Below are 17,592 nucleotides of genomic sequence, written 5' to 3'. Positions count from 1 at the left end.
ACCTACTTTAGGGATTCAAAGGTTTTCCTGAGGAAGGGATGTTCAACAGACACCTACAGGATGTAGTCAGGTTGGGGCTTCCCTGGTGGCGCAGTGGTTGAGAATCTGCCTGCCAATGCAGGGGACACGGGTTCGAGCCCTGGTCTGGGAAGATCCCACATGCCGTGGAGCGACTAGGCCCGTGAGTCACAATTGCTGAGCCTACGCATCTGGAGCCTGTGCTCCGCAACAAGAGAGGCCGCGATAGTGAGAGGCCCGCGCACCGCGATGAAGAGTGGCCCCCACTTGCTGCAACTAGAGAAAGCCCTGGCACAGAAATGAAGACCCAACACAGCCATAAATAAATAAATAAATAAATAAATAAATAAATAAATAAAATTAAAAAAAAGAAAGAAATACCTGAAGGATGTAGTCAGGTAAAGAGTTGGGAGCCAGGGGAAGGGTCCAAATATAGGAAGCAGGTAAGCAAATTTCAGAGCTGGAGAGTAGGTGCCATGTTGGAGGGCTGGCGGGAGATTCGGGACAGCTGGAGCACAGAGGGCCTTGCAATTCACTCTAGGAGTTTAGACTTGACCCTAAGGGCAGCAGGAGCCACATGATCAGATGTGCCTTTCAGAGAGAAGGGTCTGACTGCTGCGTAGAGAACGGAAGTGTGGCACTCAGTGGGGTGGCAGGACCAGCTGCAGGAACCCAAGGAAGAACTAATGAGTTTCTGTATTTGTGCACTGAGAGCCCTGAGGAATGGACGTCTCATCTCTGGGGGGAAACACTTCCTGAAGGAGGCGTCAGCAGAGATGAAGTAGAAGGAGGAGTTAACCGGGCAACTGAGTGCAGGGGAGACGTTCCAGCCAGAGAGAACACAACATGGTCCCAAAGAGCAAATAATTCTGTTTGGCTAAAAATGTAGGGCATGATGGCGAAGCTGGGGAAAATTAAACTGGAGGGCTGTTCATGGGCCAGAATGGGTCTTGTAAGCTTGGAGCCCCTGAAAGCCTGGGTGCAGAGGAATGACTTCCATTGGATGGCTGCTTTGCACAGGTCGCTGGCTGTGCAGTGCAGAGGGGATGTCAGCGGGCAGTGAGGTCGTGACTGTAATTCAGGTGAGATGGTGATCGTCTGAATGAAGGCACGGGAATGAGCATGGAGAGGCGTGTTCAGAGTCACTAGCTAACGTGGAAGTCAATTTCATGGAATTTGGTATTTGACAGATGTGGGGTGGGAGAGGGGAGGGGGCAAGCAGGGAGAGAAAGGAGACGAGGATAACTCCAGATTTCTGCGCTGCGCTCTTGGAGGCTTGGTGATGCTGCTCACTGAGAAAAGAAAGCAGAGGGGCTCAGAGGCAGTGGGCATTGATGAGCTTGACAGCCTGTGTTTCGGTTGTGATTGAAACATAATGCACATATAATATAGTTGGCTTTCCTGCTAACAAAAGTGTTCCTACTTCACACAATGGAACTAAATGATCAGTATTTCAAGGCATTCCACACAAAGCCCCACGACTTCCAGGTGCTTTGCTACCCAAATGGATTTGAAATCCAGCAATTTATGCCATTCGATTTGAACATGGTACCATGTCCAAATCAGGGAGGAGGGCACGCCAGCCGCAATGGGTCAGAGGGGACGCCGGAGAAGAGTCTGCCCACCTCTACACCCTCATCCCTCTGACATATCTGCTCCGCCAGCTTTCAGCAGAGGAGTACAGATGATGTCCAACCCAGCACCACCACTCCGGAGCCCCTTAGAGAAAACAAAATGCCTGATTTCATGTGGGGTGACATGGAATGCCACCATGCAACAAGTCTTCCAGTTCCACGGTAGTGAAGCACTATGTCATACTGATGCTGCACTGGGCAAAGCCCGCTGGTACCTTTTCCCATTTGGAGCACACAGAGGGAGACCTGAATGTATGTATTGATCAGGCAGCAGGGGCTGATCCCACCATTCATTTGCTCAATCAGCGTCTATTGAGCTTGCTGGGCATAAAGCATTGCGCCATGCACAGTCAGGGGCCTGAAGACTCGGAGACACACTCCCCTCCCCCAGGATCCTGACTGTTCCTCTCTGCCCCTCCTCCCACCTCTTTAGTCCCTCTCTCGGTAGGGCCAGGAGCATCTGATGGGGACCCTCAGCACCCTGTCTCCCCAACCCCACCCATTCTCCATGCCCAACCAGACTACTGTTTCTGCAGCAGGATCCTGACCCTGCCCTGTGATGACAGCTTCATCTGCTTGCAAAGGAGATGATAGTTTGCCAAGTTTTCTTCTTTTTTCTTTTTGATATACTATCTCATTTATCCTCAAAATAACCTCGGAGGCTTGTAATTCTTATCTCCACTCTACAAATCAGAGAAGTGTCTGGAAAACTTCTTTTCCCTTGCCCCTACTGGCCAATCCCTACCCATCTTTCAAAGCAAGCCTTGCTCAGAATCCTCCTGCCCTGGAATCCATCCCAAGTCCTCCTGGCTGCACCATCTCCCATCTTCCTCGGGGCTCCCAAGGTATTGTCTCATGGTTCCATTCTGGAACATTCCCCATTTGTGTGTCTGTTTTGTTCACTGGGGTGTAAACATTTCAAGGATTACACCGTGTCTTGCTCATGCCTCATCTTATTCGTGGAATAAACAGAAAAGCATACTCTCTTATTTTTCTCTTCCGACTCCTAATGCTGTGATTTGCAGGCAGTAAGTGTTTAACAGCTGTTTGCAGAATTGAATCAAAGGCTCTGTGAGTCCAACTGGGAAGAAAACCCCTCCACACTTGAAATGTAACTGTTAACATAACCCATCAGATCAACAAGTGACCAAAGAAAGATGCAGCCCAAGAATATCATGGGTGTTACATGTTGGTCCCCAGAAAGCAGAGTGAGGAGGAGGGCAGCACACAGGAAATCTATTGGGGATACAGGGATAGTCAGACACCAGAGAGCATGTGCACATGGGCACAGCCAGAGTGTTCATGGAAGGCTTCCTGGAGAGGGGAGAACTTCAGCTGAGACTTACACTATGGGTACAGTTTCGATGGCAAATGTGAGCGTTGCTGGTTGGGGGTGGGGGGAGGGGGTGGTGATTGGTGGTTAGCACTTATTCCTCTGCGGTGCTGGCTACTCTGCAAAGCAAGTCTCACCAAGGCTGGAAAGGCCTCATGCATTTAATTGTCAAACTGAGCATTTATTCTCAATTGTTCTTGTTGCTTTTTGCTGATACAAATGTAATATAATTACATTGTAGAAAAAAATGAGAAAATATGGAATATGCCTAAATACCTGTAGACTCTATTAACCAGAGCCCAGGGTGAGCTCCAGCTTCTCCTGTGTCCTTCCGAGTTGGGGCTGACACCTCTCACCCACAGGGGCTGCCCGGCTAGCTCTCAGGCTGATCCGGGATTCGGGCGTCAGCAAACCCACCTCCACAGATGGGGCACTCCGGCATAAGAGACACTAGTATAACATAGGCGCTGAAGACCAAAACACCTAGGTTAAATCCCAACTCTAGCCTTACTAGCTCGGGGGTGTTGGCAAGATTATTTGGCCTTCCCGAGCCTCAGTTTTCCCATCTGCAAAATAGGGAGAGCAATTTCTGCTGTGAGGATTAAGTAAGATGATGCATATGTGGCTGGCACAGGCGAACCCTCATGGAAAAAACAAACCAGGCTAAATAAACAAGCAATTAGACAACAAGCCTGAGGCTCCTAGAGATGAAGTGACAGGCGCTGTCCAAATGCAGCCCATCAGGGTCACAGGTCCTGCTGGGCTCCTCCTGTGACATCCTGTTGCCTCCTACGAGAAGTGGGGTCTAGACAAAGGGAGAAGGATTCCAAGATGCAACAATCGAGCCCTTGGGAAGGAGTGAAGGAAAGAAAAGACGAAGTGTGTTCCTGGGCCGTGGTTGCAGGATGAATCTGAGAGACCCTCGGGATGGGGTAGCAGCTGGCCTGGAAGAGCCAGTTCTCCCAGGCCACCTGCTCTAACCAGAGACTGTAATACCAACTGCCATACTTCTTAGGCTTTAAGACAGAATTAAATGTAAGATGCACCATTGTTTTAGGTACCCCTAGGAAAGAAAAAATGCCATCTAACTCCGATACTGCTTTAAGATGGGGTTGATTGTGAAAATGCATTCTGATTTCAGAGACATCAAAACGTTAGAGAGGATATGCATCTTAGAATGGATAAAAGATAGTGACCTCCTGGCATTTCTCTGCTGGCATTTTCTCCGGAGGCCTGAGAAAACCTGCTGGCACCCAGGCTCCCCCTGTTCCAGCCCCAGCCCCTCCACTTTTCCTTCTGCCCAGGGCTCCAAGGGGCATCAATCAGAAGAAAGCACAAAGGAGAGGTCAGGCTATGGTCTTTCTCACTCCAAGGGCACCCGAAGGACCCCTCAGATCCCTGCCCTTGCCCTGCACCTCAGACTTCTCCATCTGTCTCAGAGCCTGTGCCTGTCGGGGAAGGGGAGGGCTCCAGGTAAATCTGGCCTGGTCCCGGGTCTGGAGAAGCCAGGTGAGATCAGTGCCTACTCTGGGGCTCCTGTAGGTGGGAAATGCCACCCAACAGCTGGCACCCTGGATTTGCCAGGATGGTCCAAATTTCTTGATCTTTTTAAAAAAGGAGATTGGCTAAATGTATGACCCAAGGAGAATTATTCTTATAGTTAAAAGACCTCAGATAAATAAGATCACATACCATAGAAAAAATTTCTTTTGTGAGAACAAGCATTTTGATTTGGGATTATGAAAATATGATCAACTTGCTCACCAACCTCCACATGCCACCTCCACCTTCCTCCCAGGTGGCTCCTGCCTCGTGCGTAAAAGCTCCAAATTGCAGTCCCCAGTCAATGTCATTTAGTGAGCTCCAAACACGTGCATAGTCACAGCCATTTCTAAGCTCTTAGGGGGTTAGCTACTGGGTCCTATCTCCTCGGAGAGGGATGGATGATCTGAGCCTGCTGCTGTGGACTGAATCGTGTCCCTGCAAGATTCATATGAAGTCCTAACCCTCAATGTGATGTTCTTTGGAGATGGGCCCTTTAGTCAGGAGGTCATGAAGGTAGGGTCCTCACGATCGGATGACTGCCCTTATAAGCAGAGACACTAGAGAGCTCTCTCTCTCCCTGCCATAGGAGCACACAGTGAGGAGCAGCCATCAGAGAGCCAGGAAGGGAGGGCTCCCCAGAACCTGACCGTCCCAGCACCCTGATCTCAGACTTCCAGCCTCCAGAACTATGAGAAAATAAATTTCTCTTGTTCAAGCCACCCAGTCTAGGGTGTTTGATGAAGGCAGCCTGAGCTGACAAAGACCCCTGCGGATGCAGGCCTCACTCACGGAGCGGCTGCCTCTCCCCCAGAGTACCATCCTCACCTTCCCTGGGCAGCAAAGGGGGGCAACTGCTGCTCCCCACCCCAGCTCTGCCAGCAGAGATTCCCAGATGAGGATCCAGGCATGCTCTGGGACCACCTAGGCTCTTCCTTCTCAGCTGCCCTGGCACGTGGGAAAGTGGAGGGAGCCGGAAGCACAGGGAAACTCCATCTGTGTGGGTGCCAGAAATCACCTGGGCCTCGTGTGTCTCCAGGACTCATTGCCCTGCCTCCACGCAGAAGGGCAAAGACCTACTGAAAGATCTTCCAGAATCATCCACACTGGTGGTCAGTAGCCCTCCATCAAGTTCTCCCTAATGGCCCACCCAACTCTAGCCTGCTGTGACACCTGCTGTCTTCAGAGCCTACACAACAGAGGTCCCTCACGAGCTGTCTGGGATGATGGAGTTGTATGGGGTTATCGGGGCAAGTGGAGTGTGGGCCCAGGTGTGTCCAGCCCCCAGCGCCTCTGCCATTACCCTACCTGCTTTCCAACTGTTAGCATTTTCTGTGTGTGCTCTAATTTGAAAACTAGCTAGCTCTCAAGTTGAGGAGTGCTGTGTGAGCCCAGACAGCCACCGGGGGCTGAGCTGGCCCACCGAGGTGGCCCAGGCCAGCAGCCCACTGTGCTCAGACCAGCCACTGCACAGGGGTTGGGGGATGAGGCAGATATTGCAGCTGGGAGGAGGGTGGCCAATCCCCAGCCTGTAAACAGAAACAGCTTTTCACAAGTGTGTTGGAAGAGAGAAACTCCTTTGGAGCTCACAGTTCGCGGCTGACACCCCGAACTGGTATTTTCTCTTAGGAGGGACTTGGAGGCCGGGCCCTGGTCCCTAGCCAGGTGTGGTGGGGCGAAAAGGGTCAATCTGTTAGGGCACCTGGGACCCTGGAGGGGAGCTGGGTGGTCAGGAGGAGAGAGGAGAGGATTCCATTCTCTGGTTTTGACTCCATCCACCAGCGAAACTCTGGGGCGCCGGCCGGGAGGAGGGGGGCAAGGAACGCTTGGTGCTGTATAAACTCAAGCAACCTGTTTCCCTGGTGCTGCCTCCCCCGAGAGGTTGGCATTTAAAGGAATCAAATTGTCTAATTAAAATTTAACAATCCCTTATCGGGCTCGATGGCGGGTGAGACACTGCTGTCTTAAACACATCATTTTTCCCTCTTTTCTGAGACTTGAAGCATTTCAATGAAAAAGAAGGGGGGGGCAGGGGGAAGCACTTCGCATTTGCATTTCAAAAGCAGCTTGCTGGAGTTGGGTGGGAATTGGGAGTGAGGGGTAAGGGGCTCCTCCCCACGACCCTGGTGACTCAGGTCACCCTCTGCACCTCCAGACAAAGCTCCAGGCTGTGACTTGGGTCTGGGCCCTTCCCCAGCTCCTCAGGCCGCTCTGGGAAAGAAGGGTGGGAGGGGAAACAGTAGGGAGAAGCCCCAAGTTCCTTCTTTCTCCAAAGGAAAAAGGAGAAGAGTCACCGAATGAGGCCACACTTACTGAACCCAGGAGGGTGGCCTCAGCAGGGGGTTCCCAGAGCCCTGGGTCAGGCAGCCTCGAGAGCCTTCTGGGTCCAGACCTTGGGAAGGCTGGTGTGGTGGATGGATGGGCACAGTCACGTCTTACCTGGAAAGGCTAAGGAGCGGAAAGGCTGCCCAGCTGGGGGCTGGGGAGGTGGGGAAGGATCTGTGGGAGGAGGGGTAGCAGGAGGAGTGGAGAGGAATGTTGGGGAGGAGAATAGGGGAGACTGAGCTGTGAGGCTAGGGTGGGCATCTTTCTCCTTGCCCTGAGCATCTTTCCCGGCATCCCGCACAGGGGAGCTGGGTGGTGAGGCGTGGGTCTGGCTCAGGCAGCAGCAGCTGGAAGAGACACCGGTTGCTTTTTTGCAGCTGTTGGCGTGGGACCCTCCGGGGCTCGGGCAAGGTCCAGCTCCCAGGAATTCCTAGGCTCCACGAGCTCAGGAGTGAGACTCTCCCCGTGGCTGCCGCACCCACCCCCGGAACCTGAGTGCTGCTGTGGGCTGGGGACAGATCTGGACTGCTGTAAGAGACCTAGGCTAGTGGGGAAACCTCTACCTGTGGTGGCCTGGGGGGAGGGGAGGCCACACACTGACGCCACCCCCAGGTGCCAGGCCTGGTGAGCCGCCCTGGTCCAGCCTGAAGCTCCACAGGGACAGCTCAGCAGCAGAACTTAGGTTATCTCCGGCGAGAATTGCCCAGGTTTCCTTAGAAAGGGTAGAACAGCTCGGGTAAATCTCTCTCCCACTCTTGCTGTCTGGCTCCACCCAGCTGGAGCCAGGATGGTGGGCACTGTCTCGAGGGCCGTCAGGGGAGTTAAACCGGGCCAGGCATCGCCTCCCACCTCACAGCAAACAGAAGCTACCCCGGGACGCCCGCCCATTCCACTTCCTGTCGTCAGATCCACCCACGACCGGCAGAGGGACCACCTGCTCCCGCCCCTGGGCTTCCAGTGTCCTGACTCCCAGCAAGGCCCAGGCCTTCCGCCGGGGCTCAGGGCCCGTCCTGGCTGACCCCCTCCTCCTTCCCACCCTTCAGGACAGCCCCTCCCCATGGAAGGCTCCCTGATGCTCCAGCTCCGAGCCGTCCCCTTGCTCAAGGCTCTCCCAGCACACGTGCTCCGTGGTGGCAGTGATCACAGGTGTAATTAAGTTGTTACTTGTCTATTTGTTTGGTGTCTGTGCTTCTCGCCAAGGTGTGAGCTACACCAGTGTGCGGCTCACACCTGTCTTATCATGGTTTTCTCACCTCCTGGCAGGGCGCCTGGCAACGGTAGGTGCTCCATAAACGTCTGAGAGGCGTCCACAGGAGCTAGTATCTCACTCCAGCGTAAAGGAGTCAGCTCCTAGGTCTTTTTCTACCCCGGTTGTTGTTTCTCCCCTGGGTCCTCCTCATGGGGTACCAGGAGCCTCCTCTGAGATCTCTCCCTGGCCCCCTGGGTCCCCGTCACGAGGTAGCTGGGCTTGGATGCCCAGCTTGTTGCGGCTCATTCGGGGAGCCGTCCAGGTGGGCCATCCCTGAGCACAACACAGTGTGAACAGACCTTGAAAGGAACAGAGAACGCCCTGTGCGAAGGGGAGTGTAGGTACGTGGGGAAGTGGGTGGGAGATAACCTGAATTGTGTAGAAAGAGGAAGCACAGAACGTGGTGGGGATGGCTCCTGGGCTGCAGGAAGGCCTGGGGACCCAGGGTTTCACAGCGTCTAGACTAGCGCCCCCTGTGGGCGTGAAGCCTCAGCCGGCCATCCGAGCACGGGCTAGCGGCTGGGAAGCCTTCCCAGGAGCACACTGGGCGCAGCTGAGACTCGGCCCATCGAAGGGGCCGCAGGGGGCGGGGTGTCCCAGGCAGAGGCTCACACGGCTCCTCCACCAGCTGTGGAAAGGGGGCCCTGAGTGAGAATTCGTCTGGGAGCAGGAGATCAGAGCGGAGGGTGACCGGGCCTCCTCACCTCTGAGGCTTCAGCCCGGACGCCCCCTCTGCGGTTCTGCTTCTTCCCTGGGTGGCCAGTGTCCCTGGGTCTGGCCACGTGTCCCTGGGTATGCGAAGTGCTTGGAGAGGACTTCGGGGCCTCCTGGCCTCGCCCCGGGCCTCCCGGGGGCTGGGCCTGGGGTCCCTGGGTCTGCAGCAGAACCAGGAGCGCGTGCAGGAAGGGGTGTCTGCCTGACAGCCCCGTCCCTGTGGATTTCGATGGCTCCGTAAAAACGTCTCCTCACAAACTGTCAAAGTGTCACAAATTAATTAACTGGTAGCGGGAGTGACTCAGGTGGGGAGGGGTAGGGAGTGTGGCTCCCGTACTGCTAAGTGGTGGGTGACGGCGGCACCGTTCCCTGCCTGCTCTGCCTCCTGATGAAGAATCCCGGGCGCTCAGCGCCGTGCAAGGGAAGGGGCAGAGCCGTGGGGCAGCTCACGTGCGGAGCAGCAAACGGCAGGTGCGAAGCAGGGTGGAGGGCGCGGGGCTCAGGACCCTCTCCCGAGGAAGGGCACACCGAGGGGAGGAAACGTCTAGAAACTGCTCAGGGAATCTACAGTCAGAGCGGAGTCTACAGGCTGGCACTGTTTTCTATTTTCTTTTCTCTCTCTTTCCCTCCCTCCTCAATTTTCCCCGGGGAAGAAAAGAATTGGGAAGTTGAGCTTGGTTTGCCCTGGGGCCTGGGCCGGGTCACAGGAGTCCAGGAGGCAGGCCCACTTAGCTGCCAGCCCTCCAGCAGGAGCCGGAGAGGAGGGAGGGCGGGGGCTCAGACCAGCCTCCTTGACCTTTACTTTAATTTCAGGAAAGAACTGAGAAAACATGCTCTTCAAAGTCAAGAGGGAGACAAATCCTGAACCTTATTGCTCTAGAAGGACGAAAAACAGTCCTCGCTACTTGGCGGAAAATGGCTCTGCTTTATGAAAAGACACCCCTGCTCGTAAAAACAGAGAGAGGGGCCAGTCCAAATAATACCCAACATCCATCACGCCACTGGGAACCCTCGGGAAGCCCCTCTCCACGTCCCCCAATCCTTCAGCTCCAGCAGGCTTGCTCTGGGGACACTGGGGACATTTCCACAAGGGCTAAAGCCCTTTCTGAAAGGGGGTGAGGTGGCAAGCAAGCTTTAACTTTGTGACACCCACACAAATAGCTATTTGGTGTCGGTATCTCAAAGACGAATGGAGGGTAGAACTTCACCACAGGAACGCAATCAGCAAAATCCAGATTGTGGAACACACGCCACAGCAAACGACCTGGTTTCTTCCAAAAATAAATTGCAAGGAAACAAAAGAAAAAACGGGGGTGGGGAGAGAACACTTATAATAACAGAAACTTAAAAGCCTATCAGCCAGGTGCAACATGTGGACCTCATTTGAATCCTGATTCAAGAGAAACCAACTTTTCACGATCCTTGACGTTCATGAGACTACTGAATATTTGGAGTACAGTTTTTGATGATATTAAGGAATTACTGATAACAATTTTTAGGTGTGGCAAAGGCATTCCAATTAATTATTTTCAAGGCCTTATCTTTTAGAGATATACACTGAAGTATTTACAGTTGAAATTAAATGATGTCTGGGATTTATTTGACAATAATATGAGATGGTGCAGATGAAAGGTGCAGATGAAACAATCTGCTGTAAGCTGATTGTGGTTAAAGCTGGGTAATGGATACACTGGGGTTCGTTGTGCTATACGTTTAAACTTTTCTATAACAAACTATTTTTAAAAATCTAGTCTGCTCTTTTTTTTTTTTTAAAGGAATTCCTTTATTTTTATTATTTATTTATTTATTTATTTATTTTTGGCGTGTTGGGTCTTCGTTTCTGCGCGAGGGCTTTCTCTAGTTGCGGCAAGCGGGGGCCACTCTTCATCGCGGTGCGCGGGCCTCTCACTGTCGCGGCCTCTCTTGTTGCGGAGCACAGGCTCCAGACGCGCAGGCTCAGCTATTGTGGCTCACGGGCCTAGTTGCTCCGCGGCATGTGGGATCTTCCCAGACCAGGGCTCGAACCCGTGTCCCCTGCATTGGCAGGCAGATTCTCAACCGCTGCGCCATCAGGGAAGCCCTAGTCTGCTCTTTAAACCTCACCACCCACTCTCCTTCCCCCCCAGCAAAAAACACGGATGTAAGCCAGCCTTCAAGTTACCCGTCTGATCCTGTTCCCTTGTTATAAATGCTGACTTCCTTTCTTGCCTGACAGACCATCCCCCGTCCCCATCACTCCTGTGCCCTGTCCAGCAGCTGGAGCCCTGGGACCCTTCCTTGGTCTAATGGGCTGTCTCTTCCCTTTCACAGAGGATGAGGCTTGGCTGGTAGGGACAGGAGATAGGGGTGGATGCCCACTTTAATGACAAACCTAACGGCTACTGAGCTCCTATTCTATGCCGGTCACGGTGTGAAGCGCTGAGCACATGCATTTCGTTTTACCTGCACAGCAGCCTTATAAGATTAGATGTTATTTCCATGTTACAGATGAAGAAACAGGCACAGAGAGGGTGAGTAACTTGCCCAAGTTCATCCAAGTGCAGTGGCTTATGAACACAGGTGTATCTGCCTCCAGGACCCAGGCTCTTCTCCTTGTACCAGGGGTTGAGTCTGGGTCTAGCAGGGGTCTAGAGTGGGAGGGAGTGAGGTCTGCGGGCCCAGGTCCCAGATGCACGCAGGAGAGCGATGTCTTTATCTCACTGCAAACACAGTTCCTTCAAGGGCGTGTCCAGAGCCTCACTTCACCAGGCTGTTAGGTCTCAGACTGGTATTCACAGGAGACCTCTAGGAACCCCTCACAGCCTTATAAAGAGGGAAGATGAGGTCCAGGCCACACCCAAGTTTCCTCAGAGTCCTGAGAGCCCTTAGGCAACCGGATGTTTTCTAGAAAACGACACTCCTGGAGTCTCCAGAGCATTAGGCTGCCTGGGCCAAGTGAGGCAGAGAAGGGCAGACGCGCAGGATTCTGGGTAGAGAGGAAGAGAGCTGGCTGTCTCCAGGCTCATCCCTTTGGGCCAGTTCAGCCTGCCTTCCTCCTGCTTGCTCCTTCCTGGGTTTCCTTTCCTTCCATGGGGTGTGGGTGTAGACCCACCAACAGGGGCGGCACTGTGGGTCCGGGCATCTAGCCCCGCCTGGGCTGCTGGCACCTCACTCAGGTGAGGGGCACATGGCACAGCCACAGAAGGCAGCGGGGGCAGTTTCCCTGCTGCAGCAAGAGGCTGGGGGTCCCGGGCAGAGCCCCTACCTTCCTCTCCCACATGACGGAAGTAGGTCAGAAGGGCAGTCTCAGCGATGGGCACAGAGTCCTGATGGCAAGCTGTGTGCCCACTGGCACTGCATTACCCTCCCCCCCATCCCTGTCCTCAACATTGAGGCTTGTAAGCAGTGATGACCAGAAAATAAAGAAGAGTGGCTTCCTTCTATCCTGGGAATTGAAGGAGAGCCATCAATATGGCCTGTTTTTTTTTTTAATCAGACACAAAGATAGACCTGGGTTTCAGTCTCATCGCCAGTACTTGCTAGCAGTGTGGTCTTGACGGTGTAATAGCTCTGGGCCTCAGTTTTCTCATCTGTAGAATGGAGACAATAAATCCTCATTGGAGTGGTTGTGAAATTAACTTAGCAAATGCAAATGAAGAGGCCAATAAGATGCTCAGTAATCAGCAACTAATATCACTGCTGGGGGTGAGGGGTGTGGTGCGGAGCTCTGCCAGGTCCCAGCAAAAGAACAGCTGAGTGTCTCCTCTGGGCCAAAGACTATGTTAAAGTCTTGATGTATCTCGTTTAACCTTCAAATTAACTCCATGAGGAAGGTGGTCTCACCCTGTTTTAGAGCCATGCAAAGCAGCACTATTGCTGTCAATGCCCACCAGCACCACCAGCAAAAGACCCACACTGGGATGAGGGGCCCTGAGAGAAAGAGACCCCCTATTCCTCTGTGGCTCCCAATCCTCTGAACACTCTGGAGAGACTCCAGCCACAGCCAACATTTAGTTCCCACCAACCAGCCCTGAGCTAAAAGCCCTGAGATGTTGGGGGCACCTGACAGGTGACCTTGGTTACAAGTCTTCTCAGCCTGTGCCACGAGGATTTGCAGCAACCTTGACTCTTCCCTCTAAATCTTCAAGGAAAAGCCCTACTTGGCCTGGAGCCTTCCTTATAAATTCTATGGGTACAACAGCTATGGGATGTCTCTACTTGTTTTTTTTTCTTTATTGGGGTAGAGTTGTTTTACAATGTTGTGTTGGTTTCTACTATACAGCGAAGTGGAGTTCCCTGTGCTATACAGCACTTCTCATTAGTTATCTGTTTTATACATATTAGTGTATACATGTTAATCTCAATCTCCCAATTCATCCCACCCCACCCTTTCCCCTCTTGGTGTCCATACATTTGTTCTCTACATCTGTGTCTCTGCTTCTGCCTTGCAAACCGGTTCATCTATACCATTTTCTAGATTCCACATACATGCGTTAATATACGATATTTGTTTTTCTGGGATATCTCTACTCTTGAAGGCAGAGGTGGGCCAGGTACCCAATGAGACCTTGGGGACTCTGAGGTATCCAGCCACCATCAGCACTGGATTATTTCATCTAACTGCAGGTATCTGACAGGCAGAAGGAGAAGGATAATCCAGTTCCCTTGGATGAGCCACGTCCCTAATTCTCAATTTAATAATTAATAGTAATTTAATGAGAGCAGTCATACCTAATTTCAGAGAGTGGTGGAATAATCACATAAATTGATATATATCAAAGTGTCCTGCAAAGTCTAAAGTCCTATAAAAATGTTAGTGTGCTATTAGCACTTCAACTTAGACCTTCCTTTGTCATCTGTAAATTGATCCTACTGACATCCTCACTAAGGCGGCACGGAGGCTGGTGCCGTTCGCTGGCTGTTTGCACATGTTCTTTGGTACTTCCTTGCTTCTGTGTCTGTCCCAACCCTGTGATGTGTCTGTGGGGCTTGATGGGCAGAGGTTGTCTTAGACCCATGTATATCCTTAGCGTCTACTGACAAAGATACCAGCTCGCTAAGTGTTAATGAGTCTGTGGTGCTGGTGGGTGTTGACAGCAATAGTGCTGCCTTGCGTGGCTCTAAAACAGGGTGAGACCACTTTCCTCGTGGGGCTATTTTGAAGGTTAAACGAGATACATCCAGCTTTTAGCATAGTCTCTGGTCCAGAGGAGACACTCAGTTGTTCCTATTCTCTTGACGGCTAACCTGGAAAAATGTGGAGTATTGAATTTTACTCATCAAAGAAACCTTAGAAAATATCAGATGTAGCCCCTTTATTTCACAGATTAAAAATACTAAGACCCAGAAAAGTGAAAGGACTCACTCAAGTTCACAGAGCTGGTTGCTTTCATTACCGGGATTGCAGTTAAGGTCTCTAGATGGGTCCCCTGCTTGACCCTACTTAGCCCTCTCTGTGGCTCATACAAAGGGCTCAGTAAATGGCTGGTATTAGCTACCGACACGGCCACTGTCATCGTCATCATCATCTGCATCTTCAAAGCTACTGTCAGCTAAAGGAGAATGACTCTGGAGGCTCTGTGGGTATCTCTCCTGAGTCTAACCTGAATTCATCCGACTTCTTGTGTACGCTCATCTCTCCCAGAGATATGTCAGCAGAGATGGGCAACAGCAGGCATCTGGGAACCTGCTACGTATCCTGTCCCCACCCAGCCTGTTCACCGCCTGGAAATAATCCTTTCTTTATAAGGGTTGCTCTCTAAGTTTGACACTCTTCTCTTGCTTTCCTCTGGATGTTGATGAAGCTGTGTAGACCACAGGTCATGTGCTCATGGATGGTGTCTTGAACATCTGTTCAGGGAGCAGCCCAGGGCCACGGGGCCTGTTAGGTTGCTTTGTGGGATGCTGCTCCTTGAGACCATTTTTGGGGAGGTTTTCCTGTCCCGTTCTTCCCCAGGAGTCTAGGGAAGGGGCTGAACCTCTGGATTTGTTGCTCAGCAGCCTGACATGGGCAAGGATGGAGACAATACCAGAGACCAACAATCCGAATCCAGGAATGCTTCATGAGACACGGAGGATTCCCAGGCAGGAGAGCTGCTCAGCTACAGAGGAGGATGGATGCGACCAGAAACCCTGTTCACCTAGGCCCTCTTTGGGTAACTTTAATCCAGAGACCCACCTATGGAGTCGGGGGAGAGAGGAAGGGCGGGAAGGCGAGACATGCGGAAAAAGTGCCCGTCGGGAAAAGTGTCACTAAGGAAACACCTCTGGCTCGAGTTGTCACACTGGCTTCCCATCCTGAGAATATCTGAGGCAGAACATAAACACTTCAGTCTTATCTCAGGACTCCCGGGACACAGATGAGCTAAGTTTTCTGAGCCCGACACTGCAAACAACATAATGTCGCTAATCAAACTTCCGGTGCGCCCACCCTATTTGATAAATCAGCCAGCTTTTTGATGCACTAAGTGAAGATGAATTAGCAGTAATGAGGTTGTGACAGCTCCCCGAGGCACAGGCTGACGGAGAGCTCTGATGGCTGTGGCAGGAGGGAGGGGAAGCTCTTCTCAGGGATTAGTTCGAGCTGCAAAGTTTGTGAAAATAACTCACTGATTCCAAGGCACCTCGGCTTCTACTGGCAAGCCACGTGCTCTCACACACACAAAGTCGCTGTCCAAGAAATCTAAGCCATTGGGTATCTGAGAAACAGAATTGGCTATCTTCCTCCAATGAGCCACACGCCATAAGCAGTAATGACTTTGGGCAGGCCAGAACACACCAGAACATACCAGAACACGGGATCGATCCATTTTGTTGTATGGGAAAAGTGGAGGCTGGCAACGGCAAGCTGGTAAAATCCTTTCTATTTGCAAGGTTGCCAGCTACTTAGTTTAGTTTCTGCCAGCCCATTAACAGAGACTTGGCACTGGTTAGCTAACCCTTTCATACCAGAAGTTGCCACATTTAGTTTGCAGATATGTTTTGTTGGGCTTACATAGCATTGTTGAAAGACTGTAATTTGTTGCCAATATTTAAAATTTGGAGATTTCACATGAGAATACGGGTTCCCATCAAAAGAATCACAGGATTCTGTAAACACTGGGTTAGCATTCCCAAGAGGCAACAACAAGCCGGGGTCAATAAAGGCAGCCCTTTTCACACAGAGCACACACTAACTGAAGAAGGCGGTGGCCCTCGCCGACCAGAGGAGGGTCCAGCTTTGGGGAAGAGACTGTTTCTGCACTCCAAGGACGGAAGGTGGGGGAAGGAGCTACATCTCTACCCCATGCTCCTCGCCCCCTGCATTCCCCCCACTCGCCCCAGCTTGTAAGGGGCGAGGACCAAGGCTTTGGCAGAGTGCCTCTCCTCCTGTCACTACATCCTGCCCCAGCTAGCTGGGGCACAGTGCCCTCAAGTTTAACATGGTCCCCGCCAATCTTTATAACCCTACACCCAGCTGGCGTCACTCAGTTTACATCTATTTCCAAGCCCCAGCATACATTTCCCTTTGCATCCCCTGTTTTATAACAGTATCCAGGGTAACCAAGTTGCAAAGACGTTGCTGGACTCCAAAGGCTGGTCTGAACAGTGCTCTAATATCTTCCCACCTGTTCCTCACCATTAAGGCTAGTGGCTGCAGGAAGATGGGAGCCTCAAGGCTGGGGAGGCTTTAGGAAACACTGATGCCTTTTGGACAAAGCAGAGATTTTTCTACCACTCCCCAGCCCTGCCTGAAGACTCCAGCCCTCTCTCTGGAGGCCCTTGTCCTACTGTTTCCGAAGCATAGCCTCTCTTGGGGCCCCTTCTGCCCGGCTGATGTTCAAAGTGACATAGTAAAAACAAACATCTCTCCCCCAAGTCTGCCTTTGCTTTAGACTTTCTCTGATTGATCATCTAATTACATTTGTGGCCCAGAAAAGCGGTAATCTCTTCAGCAACTGGGGTGCACACCGCAGGCTGAGACAAAACATTCCATCTTCCTGGCATGTGACAAACCGAGGTCTGGAGCTTACCTTGTGTACCAGCCTGATAGGCAGGCTGGGGCTGACCCCGGGAAGGTGCTAGGCACATTATCTTTGCTGCCTTCTTCACTCTGCATGGTGCTGGGCTCCCTGAGGGAAGACTGGCTCTATCGCCTCCACCCTCCTTCCTTATCTGTAATTCTAACAAATATACCAGGATTTGCTTACTGTCCCCTCCAGTATAGATGGGAATGACAGTAAACAGCAGACCCAGCTACTGCTGGTGCTTTCTGCTTCCATTTCAGAGAATACCACCATCTTGAATTTTTTGAGAGGATGATGCTCAGTGGTCCCTGCTTCTTCCAGATTCCTTTCTCACTCGTGGTCTCTGAGGCCACCTCCTCTAAGAAGCCTTCCATGATCTCCTTCAAGGGAGAATTACTTGCTTAATCCTCTTCCATTTCACATACAGGATTTGTTCTTTTTGGCATTTGTGGTATCAAAACCTGCAAGTCGGTCTCTTCCCTTCTCCTGTGCTCTTTCATGGCAAGGTCTGTATCTTCTTCTTTTGCTCCTCCAGCATCTGGTACATGCTAGGCACGAAGTAGGAGCCCCACAGATAACAACTAAATTAAGATGAAAGATCATGTACTTTAAAAGCTCTCCAAGGTCCTCCACGTTGTTGGCCCATTGGATTAGTCATCACTCTCAGGAAAGGATGCTTGATGGGTGCCCATGGCACACAGTCTGTTAACTGTACGAAGCTGTGCTCTGCCTATGCTCCCAGCACACCTGGAGAGCTGTCTGCTTTCCTGTCGGTTAGATCTGCTCCCAAAC

The sequence above is a fragment of the Eubalaena glacialis genome, chromosome 10 (assembly GCF_028564815.1).
Source record: "Eubalaena glacialis isolate mEubGla1 chromosome 10, mEubGla1.1.hap2.+ XY, whole genome shotgun sequence".
NCBI classification, from domain to species: domain Eukaryota; kingdom Metazoa; phylum Chordata; class Mammalia; order Artiodactyla; family Balaenidae; genus Eubalaena; species Eubalaena glacialis.
The sequence above is the reverse complement of the archived record's forward strand: the minus strand, read 5'-3'. Positions refer to the sequence as shown.